This window comes from Mesocricetus auratus, unplaced genomic scaffold (genome assembly GCF_017639785.1).
Source record: "Mesocricetus auratus isolate SY011 unplaced genomic scaffold, BCM_Maur_2.0 Super-Scaffold_100040, whole genome shotgun sequence".
Lineage (NCBI taxonomy): Eukaryota > Metazoa > Chordata > Mammalia > Rodentia > Cricetidae > Mesocricetus > Mesocricetus auratus.
In genome coordinates, this window is record NW_024429217.1 from 593,478 (window position 1) to 603,310 (window position 9,833).

Consider the following 9,833-nt stretch of genomic DNA (forward strand, 5'->3'; position numbering starts at 1 on the left):
CTTACTTTCACCATCAGGTCTTTTGTTTATGTATTATGTCTTCCAGTTGTGATTTTTGTGGGATTCCTGTGTCTGCAAATGTCTGTTTCTGCATTTATATGCATTTCTTGTGCTTTTCCTTTGGCCATTTAAATTTTTTCCTTTATCTATTATAATTGTTTTTAATTTGTTTGCTTATTACCTTGAATATTACATTATATTATTAACTCTTAATTGCCTATTTCTTTTCTAAAGAAAGACAGAAAGGTTGGGACTGTATGGGAAGGGAGGTGGGTAGAAACTAGGATGATTTGGGGTAGGGGAAACCATAACTAGAATATAGTGTATGAAAAAATTTGTGGCATGATAAATAAAAGACCCAGAGACAGACACTGGCGTTTGAGCTTCAAGTTGAATATCAGAAAAGCAAAGCATTTGGCCACTAGTTCTTCCCTCTACCTGTGCTCAGAACAAAGGGGTGATTTTCAGGCTGCTCCCGACTTCACTGCTCCTCAGATTCATTCAGACTGCTATGCTCTCCTCAATGAGGTTACAGACTAACTCTCAGACTTAATGCCAACTCTGAGCCCCTGCTCCTGTTTTATATCCCTCCCTAATGCTATGATTAACGGCATGTGATCCCTGGTGCTGAGATCACCTTTGTGTTACCTCTATCTTTTAGGACTTGGTAAATTTTGTGTAGTCAGTGTCGCCTTGAACTAACAGAGATCTGGCTAGCTCTTAATCCTGAATGCTAGGATTAAAGAAAGGTGTGTGCCACCAACACCTAGATTCCATAGCTAACTAGCATGGGTGGTTTGCTATTTTGATCTCCAGTGGCTTTAATAAATCATAAACAACATATCACCACAAAAATCTCTTTTCAATAATTATTTTAAATCAATTGTTTTTGAAAGAGACCAATGCTGAACAAGTCAGTCTGTGCTTACAAAAAGGTAATAAAATGTATCCATCTCTGAAATAAAACAGCAAAGAACAGGGAGTCACCAAAGTCTGTGTGAAGAAGTAGAACTGAGAAATTTATATCATTTTTATTGTTGTTGGATGGTTCTGAATTATAAAGATTCTGACCTCATCAATTGGTTGATCCAATTGATGTGAATAATTAAAGAGACTATTGCCAGTTTGTAGAAATTGTAGAATATGTAACACGATTGTGGAAAGTTGGCTACTTTGCTGTGTCTTTTAAAGGTATCTTAGTTTCTCCATGATCCTTTCTTTGTTTTCTGGACATGACTTGAGCAATTTTGTTCCTACATATCTTCAGTCATGATGTGAGGGTGCACTTTATCCTAAAAGCAATTGTGTCTTCTAGCCAATCGCTAAAAAGGAATTGTATATAATCTTTCTTCCTTTATGTTATTTTGAAAAAATAAAGAAGCCTAACAGTTTTATTTTTGTTTATAAAATATTCAGTATCTTTTATCCTGATTTTACCTTGTAGAACTATTTTATGCAAGACACTCTTGTTGAACATCCATAATAATATAAGCAAAATTGTACATTCCTTCTCTTGGTTTTTTTAGTAACTCTTTAGGATCAGGACACAGACCAAAGCTTGATTCAAAAGAGGCTTTTAATGGTTATCATTGTAGATAATGTGCAGATAGTATGGATAAAAAGTTCCTAAAGGAAGCTAGAAATTTCCCGAGGCCACACACAAGGAGAAAATTACTTTATCAAGAAAAAGCCTGATTGCACTTAAGTGCCACTGGAGAAGGTGAATATTCTATGTGGCTCAGTCTACTCCCAGAGGGGAAACATGGAAGAATAAATCATTTCCCTTACCCCCAAAAGGAAACTATAGAAAACACACAATCAGAACTGTAATTTATTTAATGAGATGTGAGATAAGTACCACTCCAAGCAATAATTCTGTAACTTTAACCCCAGATAATACCCCTTGCCAGGTATCAGTATCATCAAGAGCCTCTTTATGAATAGGATCTGCTGGGCATATAATGTTATACATTGAGGGAAAGGAATGATAGTAAAACTCAGGTTTTCAGGATCTCCATGGTGTTATCAGACCTTTGAAAGGAAGGTGATGATACTGAGGTAAGAAGGTTACCAAAGTTTGCAAATGTGCAGTTTGCTGTGTCTAATCAGAAGTACTGAGGCAGATAAAGTGCACTAAAGTCAAACATCCGGCCAAGATGTCTCCAGATCCACTATGCCCTACAGCCCTGTTTATCTTTAGATCTCATCTCCTGTCATTTTCCTCTAAGATTGGCAGCTTCTTTTCTGAACTCCTTCACAAATACATTTGAGTGTGTCCCCCAGTGAGGACAGTGTTGCATGCATAGCCCTGTATTCTTCAAGGAATGATGGAAGCTAAACGGTCTTGTTTTCTGGAAGTATCAGTGAAGAATCTAGCATAAAGTATAGAAGGAGTATGAGGATATAGCTCAGTGATGGAGCTCTTGTCCTGGATTTCATTTCCAGCAGTAAAGTAGTAAACAAAAAATGTGAAAGCACAGAATTTTCCCAGATAATTGAGGACTCCAGGAGAATACAATAGTTAAACTTTGAATTGTGAAATTGCTTAGGATATTCCTAAGATTGTAAAATATTGAGTGGATTTTTCTATAATCAGTTTAGAAAGTACTTTTCTGTGTGACTCTTTGACTCATTTGCTCACTTATTTGTTTCTAGTCCCCATCCCTCTATTCCTTCATTTCATCATCTCCACTCCCATTTAAGTCCATTCATTTCCTGTATTTCCCCTCCTCTTGTCATATTTCATGCATTTTATTAACCTTCCCACTCCTCTCACCTAAGAAATCTATATTTCTCCTCTTATGGGTTCCTTTATAGTTTCCAGTCCTCTATACAAATGCACCCATATATAAATACACACAGATACAGAGACACACACATAAGAGAGGGGGGTGGAAAAGGCAGAGACAGAGAGATAGAGATAGAGAGAGACACAGAGAGAGACAGAGAGAGAGATAGAGAGACAGAGTCATATATTAGGATCCATATATGAGAACATAGGGAATATGCAGGAACTTGGTTACCTAACAATATTTTTCAAATTCCATATATTTTTAAAATATGTTTATGGTGAATAAAATTCCATTATGCAATTGTACCACATATTCATTGTCCTTTCATCAGTTGATGAATGCTGGGGCTGTTTCTATTTACTGAATATTATGAATACAGCAGCAATGAGCACTGATGTACAAAGATCTCTGTGGTAGAAAATAGAGACCTTTGGATATATGTAAGAGTAATGGAGCTAAGCTAACTGTATATGTAGAAATATTTGGTTATTTGAGAAACTTCTAAAGTGACTGTGTGAGATGACATTAACAGTGAGTAAGAGGTTTGCTTTTCTCATATCCCTGTCAACGTTTGTTTTCTTGTTGATAGCCATTTTGACTGAGGAAGAGATGGAATCTCAAAACCGTTTTAATTTGCATCTTGGTAAAGATGACAGAGTGTTTCCTCATCTTGATAAAGCTGATAGAGTGCTTCTTCATCTTGAACTGTTACTATTCCTAACACAGTTAAAAATCTTATTGCTAAAATGGATCACATGACTCTTGATAAGAGCTATTGAAGGCAAGTCAAATGGGAATTAATCTACCACAAGACCCAGCAATTCCACTCTTAGACATATATCCAAATGAGGCAAGTTCATACAACAAGGGCATGTGCACCACTATGTTCATAGCAGCATTATTTGTAATAGCCAGAACCTGGAAGCAACCTAGATGCCCCTCAACTGAAGAGTGGATAGAGAAAATGTGGTACATTTACACAATGGAGTATTACTCAGCAGAAAAAAATAATGGAATCTTGAAATTCGCAGGGAAATGGATAGCACTGGAAGAAACCATCCTGAGTGAGGTAACCCAGTCGCAAAAAGACAAACATGGTATGTACTCACTCATATATGGATTTTAGACATGGATCAGGATAGTGCCAGTCTGTACTTCCACTGTTAGAGAGTCTGGGAAACAGGAAAGAACCTAAAAGCTATGCATATATGCATAGTACCCAAGAGAAGAGGATTGAGACAAGATCCTCTGAATTAATGGGGAACACGGCGAGGGATTTGGGGGAGTGGGAGCTGGGAAGAAGAGAGGGGGAGAAGAGGAAGAGAGAGTAGGTCATGGGGGAACAGGAAGTTGAGTGGGTGGGGGTAGAATAGGGGGAGGAGGGAATCATAGGATAGAAGACAGATCAGGCACCAGAGTGACCTCTAATGATCTAAAGGGATAACACCAATTGGCAAGCTAAGCAATAGTGGAGAGACCACCTCGAATGCCCATTCCTGATAATGAACTTGATGTCTATAAGCATCCGGGAGCCTTCATCCTGTGACTGATGGAAGCAGAGGCAAACACACAATTAATCACTGAACTGAACGCAAGGAACCCAATGACAGAGAGAGAGGAGTGATGAGCAAATTGGCAAAGAATGGGCTGGCAAAACCAGCAGACAGCTGGTCTGAATAGGGGAGAGCTCTTGGACCCCAGACCGACAGCGGAGAGGCCAGCATGGGACTGATCTGGACCCCCCCAAATGTGAGTGTCAGCAAGAAGGCCTGGGCAACCTATGGGGCCCTGAGCAGTGGATCAGTGTCTATCCCTGGAATACAAACAGTCATCGTGTGCCCATAGCACAAAGAGGGATGCTCTCTCAGCCTGGACTCTTAGGGGAGTGCCTGGACCCTACCTGGAGTGAAATGACAGACTCTAGATATCCCCTATGTGGAAGGAATTGGCAATAGGGTGGGAGGCTGGGGGGGGGAAGGGGAGTGCGGGAGGAGGGGGAGGGAGAGGGAACTGGGATTGACATATAAAACAAGCTATTTAAAATTAAAATAAAAATGATAAAAAAGATTACCAAATTGTACACATTCAAATATATGCAATCTCTTCTATGTCAAAGATCTTGGTAAAACTATTCAGTTAGTTGGATTTTCACAATGTAAACAAAACGGTTAGTGGTACACTGCAAAAAGAATAGCTACCACAGGATTGGGGACACACTGCATGCGTGAAACTTTGAGTTCGATTCTCAGCATTGTGTGGTTGGGTAGTGCAAGGGCTTCTAATTCTAGCTCTTCTGAGGTAGAGGCAGAAGCAGCAGAAGTTCAAGAACATCTTCTCCTCAGTTACAGTTTGATTCCAGCCAGGGCTGTAAGGGATCTCATTTAAAAATTCTCTTCATCTACAGTACTTCTATTAAACGAAGTAGGTTTCATCATGGGGCCAGTCTCTAACAAGATGAGGGAGCAGACATCTGAACAGCGGTGTAGACTGTTATCTTCTGTAGACCTCCACCAAAATGCTAAGTCTGCACTAGTACACTGGTACACTGATACGGTGTGCAAGCTGTCCACCTCTCTCCAGCTTTTCCATAATCCTTTACTCCCTATTTCCTTCAATAATGTGATTTCTTTAAAGCCCCCCATAACCCTGCATGAAGGAGAGGCATATTTATTCATTTCTGTTTCTGTGTTTGGTTGGCTTCTTTTACCCCAGTACCAGTGACTGAACTCAGGGCCTCATGTATGCTAGGCAAGTGCTTTATACATGTATTCACCAGCTGTTTCTTATTACTTTTAGTAAGCCTTCTACACACAATATTTGCTTCACTTCTCCACGTGTCTGACAGCCCCAAGTTCAACATCCCCTCTGGGTCTCCTGGATTCTTCCTAGAGTTAACTTGTTTATATCTGTGTTCCTAGCCTTCAGTCACTTAGGAATAAGGCAATGTTTTATTGATCTTTCATTCTCCAAAGCTAAGTGTAAAGAATTGAACTGACACTCAATGTATGTTCATATTGAAGTCCCAAGATAGTGAAAAACTTCTACTTGATCTGTAGTTGGACTAATGTTACACAAGACAGTGGGTCATGCTGGAGAAATCTCAGAAATAATAAGAATCACAGCAAGACCAAATTAGCCTTTAATTAGAAGCTCCTCTCAGAGGCCACATGTAAGGTACTTTGTTTTGAGAATTGGCAGGGTAGGGCAATGAGATGCAAGAGCTTTAGGCCACTTAAGTGCCTGTGAGAATTAATTAGCTCTGTTAGCCCTAATGGAGGAATTGGGCACTAGGGAGAAGTACTGCACTCCCAAGCCTCCTAATTAAACAAATGGCATAGTTTTTCTCAAAGCTGAGAAAGTATTTTCTTCCCTTAGGTCAAGCCTCTGGGATATACATCTTTTCCTTCTAACATTAGGCAAGAACCTGTAAGTGACTGTTATTCTTACACTAATGAGCTTAGGTAAACTTTTGACCTAGGCCCACTAAATATTCAGGGTGTTACAACTACATGTCCTTAAGAACTGTGACAGACTGTTGGGCGGAGAAGAGGACACAAGGGTCTCCTAACAAAAGACAAGGTTCAGAGCTTGTGTTAAAACACATGTCCACACACTAGCCAAATGCTCCACTAGCTGGTGGTGTGAAGGGCAACCGGGAACACCTGCTGCTCTTTCATTTTCAGCTAGTTGACTGTTTCTCCATCTCTTCCTCTGTAGAAGGGGAATGACTATCTTGCAGGGATCTGGAATAGAGACAAGATAACTGACAAAAAGAGCTCAAGTTTGCCATTTTCCCCACCTCCTTAAAAAAAATGATGTTAGTGAAGATTGATATAAAAGTTCAAGGTCAGAATTTGTCTATGAAAGCAGGTTTATATATTTATTTGATATGCTAACTAAAGTCATTTCAAAATTGGCCTTCGTTCTGAAATCAAAACCATTAGCAATGTGGAACTAAAAGACACCACATTGTTTAAAGAGAAGGATTTGTGTGGGGGAGAGCAAAAATCACGATCTGCCAGACCCATGCAAACAGCAGTGGTTGTGAGGGAAGCTCTGGGCTGGGGTGTCACTTGAGGGTACAGTACTTATCCAGTATGCCCACAGCCCTGGGTTTCATCTCTAGCACTGGGAAAAAGGTAAAGTAATTATAGATACAAGTGCTTTTAAAAACAGTAAGGAAAGTCAAGTTTTGACATGGTTAAGCAACATGTTTTGAATACCTCTAACACTAGAATGAAGCAAGTGCCATACTACAAAGACAACTGGAATTGCTCTGACATAGCAAAATAAATTCACATGCAATTTCACCAGGCATGACAAATCCTCTTCCCACTTGCTTTATTCAAAAGGACTAGAAAGCTGAAATGCAGTTATCTCCTGAGGATTTCTGTGTAAGATTGTTTCCTAAAAATACCAGGCAGCCAAGAATACCTATTACCCATTAGCAGAGGTTTAACATACTAGACTGATCTATGTAAACCCTTACATTGCTTTCTTGAGTATTTATCTGGTTGTATTATGAATCCAAAAGTTTAGTGTAGATTCATGTACACATGACTTTCATACTACTGCCAAGGAAGGGCCTAAAAATGCCTGAAAAGGGCAGATACTATGACCAACACTCACTTCTTTGTAGTGGATTGGTTCCCCCAAACCCTGCAAATATAACAATCTACAGATATTCATGTTTACTACCCAAAATTGGACAGTATCTGTACAGAACCTATGCAAGTCTTTTCATATATTTAAGTTATATATGGATGATGTATGTTGAGGAAAATTTGCTAGGTTCACATGATTGCCATATGAAAAGTAATTGCGCTCTTAGTGACTTAAAGTAATACAGGCAAATACATTATTTGATGTAATATAGTCTCTGTGTAAAAAAATAAACCAAATCTTGATATTAAATTAAAAACGCTCATGTTTTCTGCTATAAGCACATATAAATACCAGGTGCCATAGTGAGTAGCCATAATTTCAGTACTAGATGAATGCAGAGGATGAATTCACGGGAGTTTATAGTCCAATATAGTCACAACCAAACTCATGATAAATACCTAATATTCCCCAAGGTTTTCTACAAAAGAGAAAGGCAGTATAACATACAGATGTTTTCATACAGACCTCCCAAGTATAATCCTAAGAAGAAAGGACACATGTGTCTTCTTGACTACTAATTCTATTTCAAATCTCACACCCTGTTTCAGGATAAATGTATAAAGAATGTGTCTCCTCTCTGTGTTAACTCTGGTGAAGAACAATACTGTCACCTAATATATGGTGCAGAAGAGGGTGTGAAACCAAGTGACACATCAAGGGCCCTCAAAAAGTTAAATGTGAATGAAACACAGGGTAGAAACTTGAACATTTACGGGACTAGTTGTCTAGTTCTGGGATGGAGCACATGTACAAAGCTACTGAGAAGGTGAGCACCTCCAAACAACCAAACAATAGAAAAAAAACCAACTAACAAACACCACCAAATTCAGAGTCCAGTCCCTGTGATCATCTATCCCAAAAACATACTAGAAGTCTTAGAATGTGTTGAGATCATTGTTACTGCTTTCCCATGTAGTAAGGTCAAAGAGTTAAGTAACAGATTTTACAGAACAGAGTGTGAACTCTCCCTTCACAGTGAGCATCTGGTGTCAGCACAGATCTACACAGCTGCTGATGCGTAGCTGAGAGACATTCTTTTAATTTTCTTGAATAGTTACCACATGGCAGGTGGAGTAAGAATGAATGAGAGATGAGGGGTACCTGAGGATGAAACTAAATGACTCAGTTCTAAAAAGTACTACCACATGTAATGGAAAACACTAGGATATTTCCCACTTAGAAAAAGCAAAGATGCACACTGTCTCTGCTACCAGCAGTAGTAGCCAACACAGCTAGACAATAAAATCTTCAAGAGAAGAACGTTGGCAAACAGGTTATTCCAACAGAGTAATATTTAATGGAAAACCTCAAAGAAGAAATCTTAAAGTCAACTAAAACATTAAAGAATGCAGTGGATGTTACAGAACTAAGACACAGACTTAATTCTCATACTCTAAGTAAATATAAGCAATGGGAGATGAAACATTATTTATGACACAATCATCAAAGAAAACTAAGAAAAACTGAGCCCTTCTAATTAGAGGGGGTTAAAAAAAAGATTCTGGCAATTTTCTGGCAATTATTTCTTGGCTTGGTGATTACATGGGTTGTTCAAGTAATGATTAACTCAGCTTCACACTTTGGAACTGAGTGCTTTCCTGTGTGATTTATAAAACTTTAAAAAAATATACACAGTGTATTTTTACACCATCCCTGTGAAAAGGACTTGGCAGAACTGGAGAGATGATGCAACTACTAAAACTTGCTGCTCTTTCAATGATCTGGGTTTGGTACCTAAAACTCATTAACAGCTTACAATCCTCTATAATTCCAGGTCCAAGGAAACAAACACTGTCTTCTGGCCTTGCAGATACCAGGCACACATCTGGTGCTCATACATCCATGGAGGAAAACACTCAGATACATAAATCTTATATCTAAAAAATGAATTTGGTATTTTATTACCTGGATCCAACAATTTCTTACCCTGTGAAATAACAGAGGATCACTGTCTCAAGGGGAAACTGAAACCACAGATCATTAACCAATGTGACTTACTCCCATCATACCTATCACTAATCTGGTCTTTCCTGTATCTACATGGATTCTGAAATTAGTTTCTGGTGGTGCCTTGCTCCTTCCTATTTTATCAACCTGGAAGCCAGAGTGAACCTCAAGAAAAGATAAATGCAAAGTTATCAAGCCTCCTACCAACCCCCCAATGGACTGTGGTCTAACTTGATCAATATTTTGAAACCAGTCAGACTCTGTCTTAAAACAAGTAAGCAAAACTAAACCCTCCAGTGACTTCCTACTTCACCAAGACTAACAGGCAGTCTAATACCATATTTAACCTCAAGCTTGTTCTATTAATACCAGGCACTTGACTGCCAGTAACTGTATCAAGAATAGTACCCAATGGCTTTGAACTGCCAA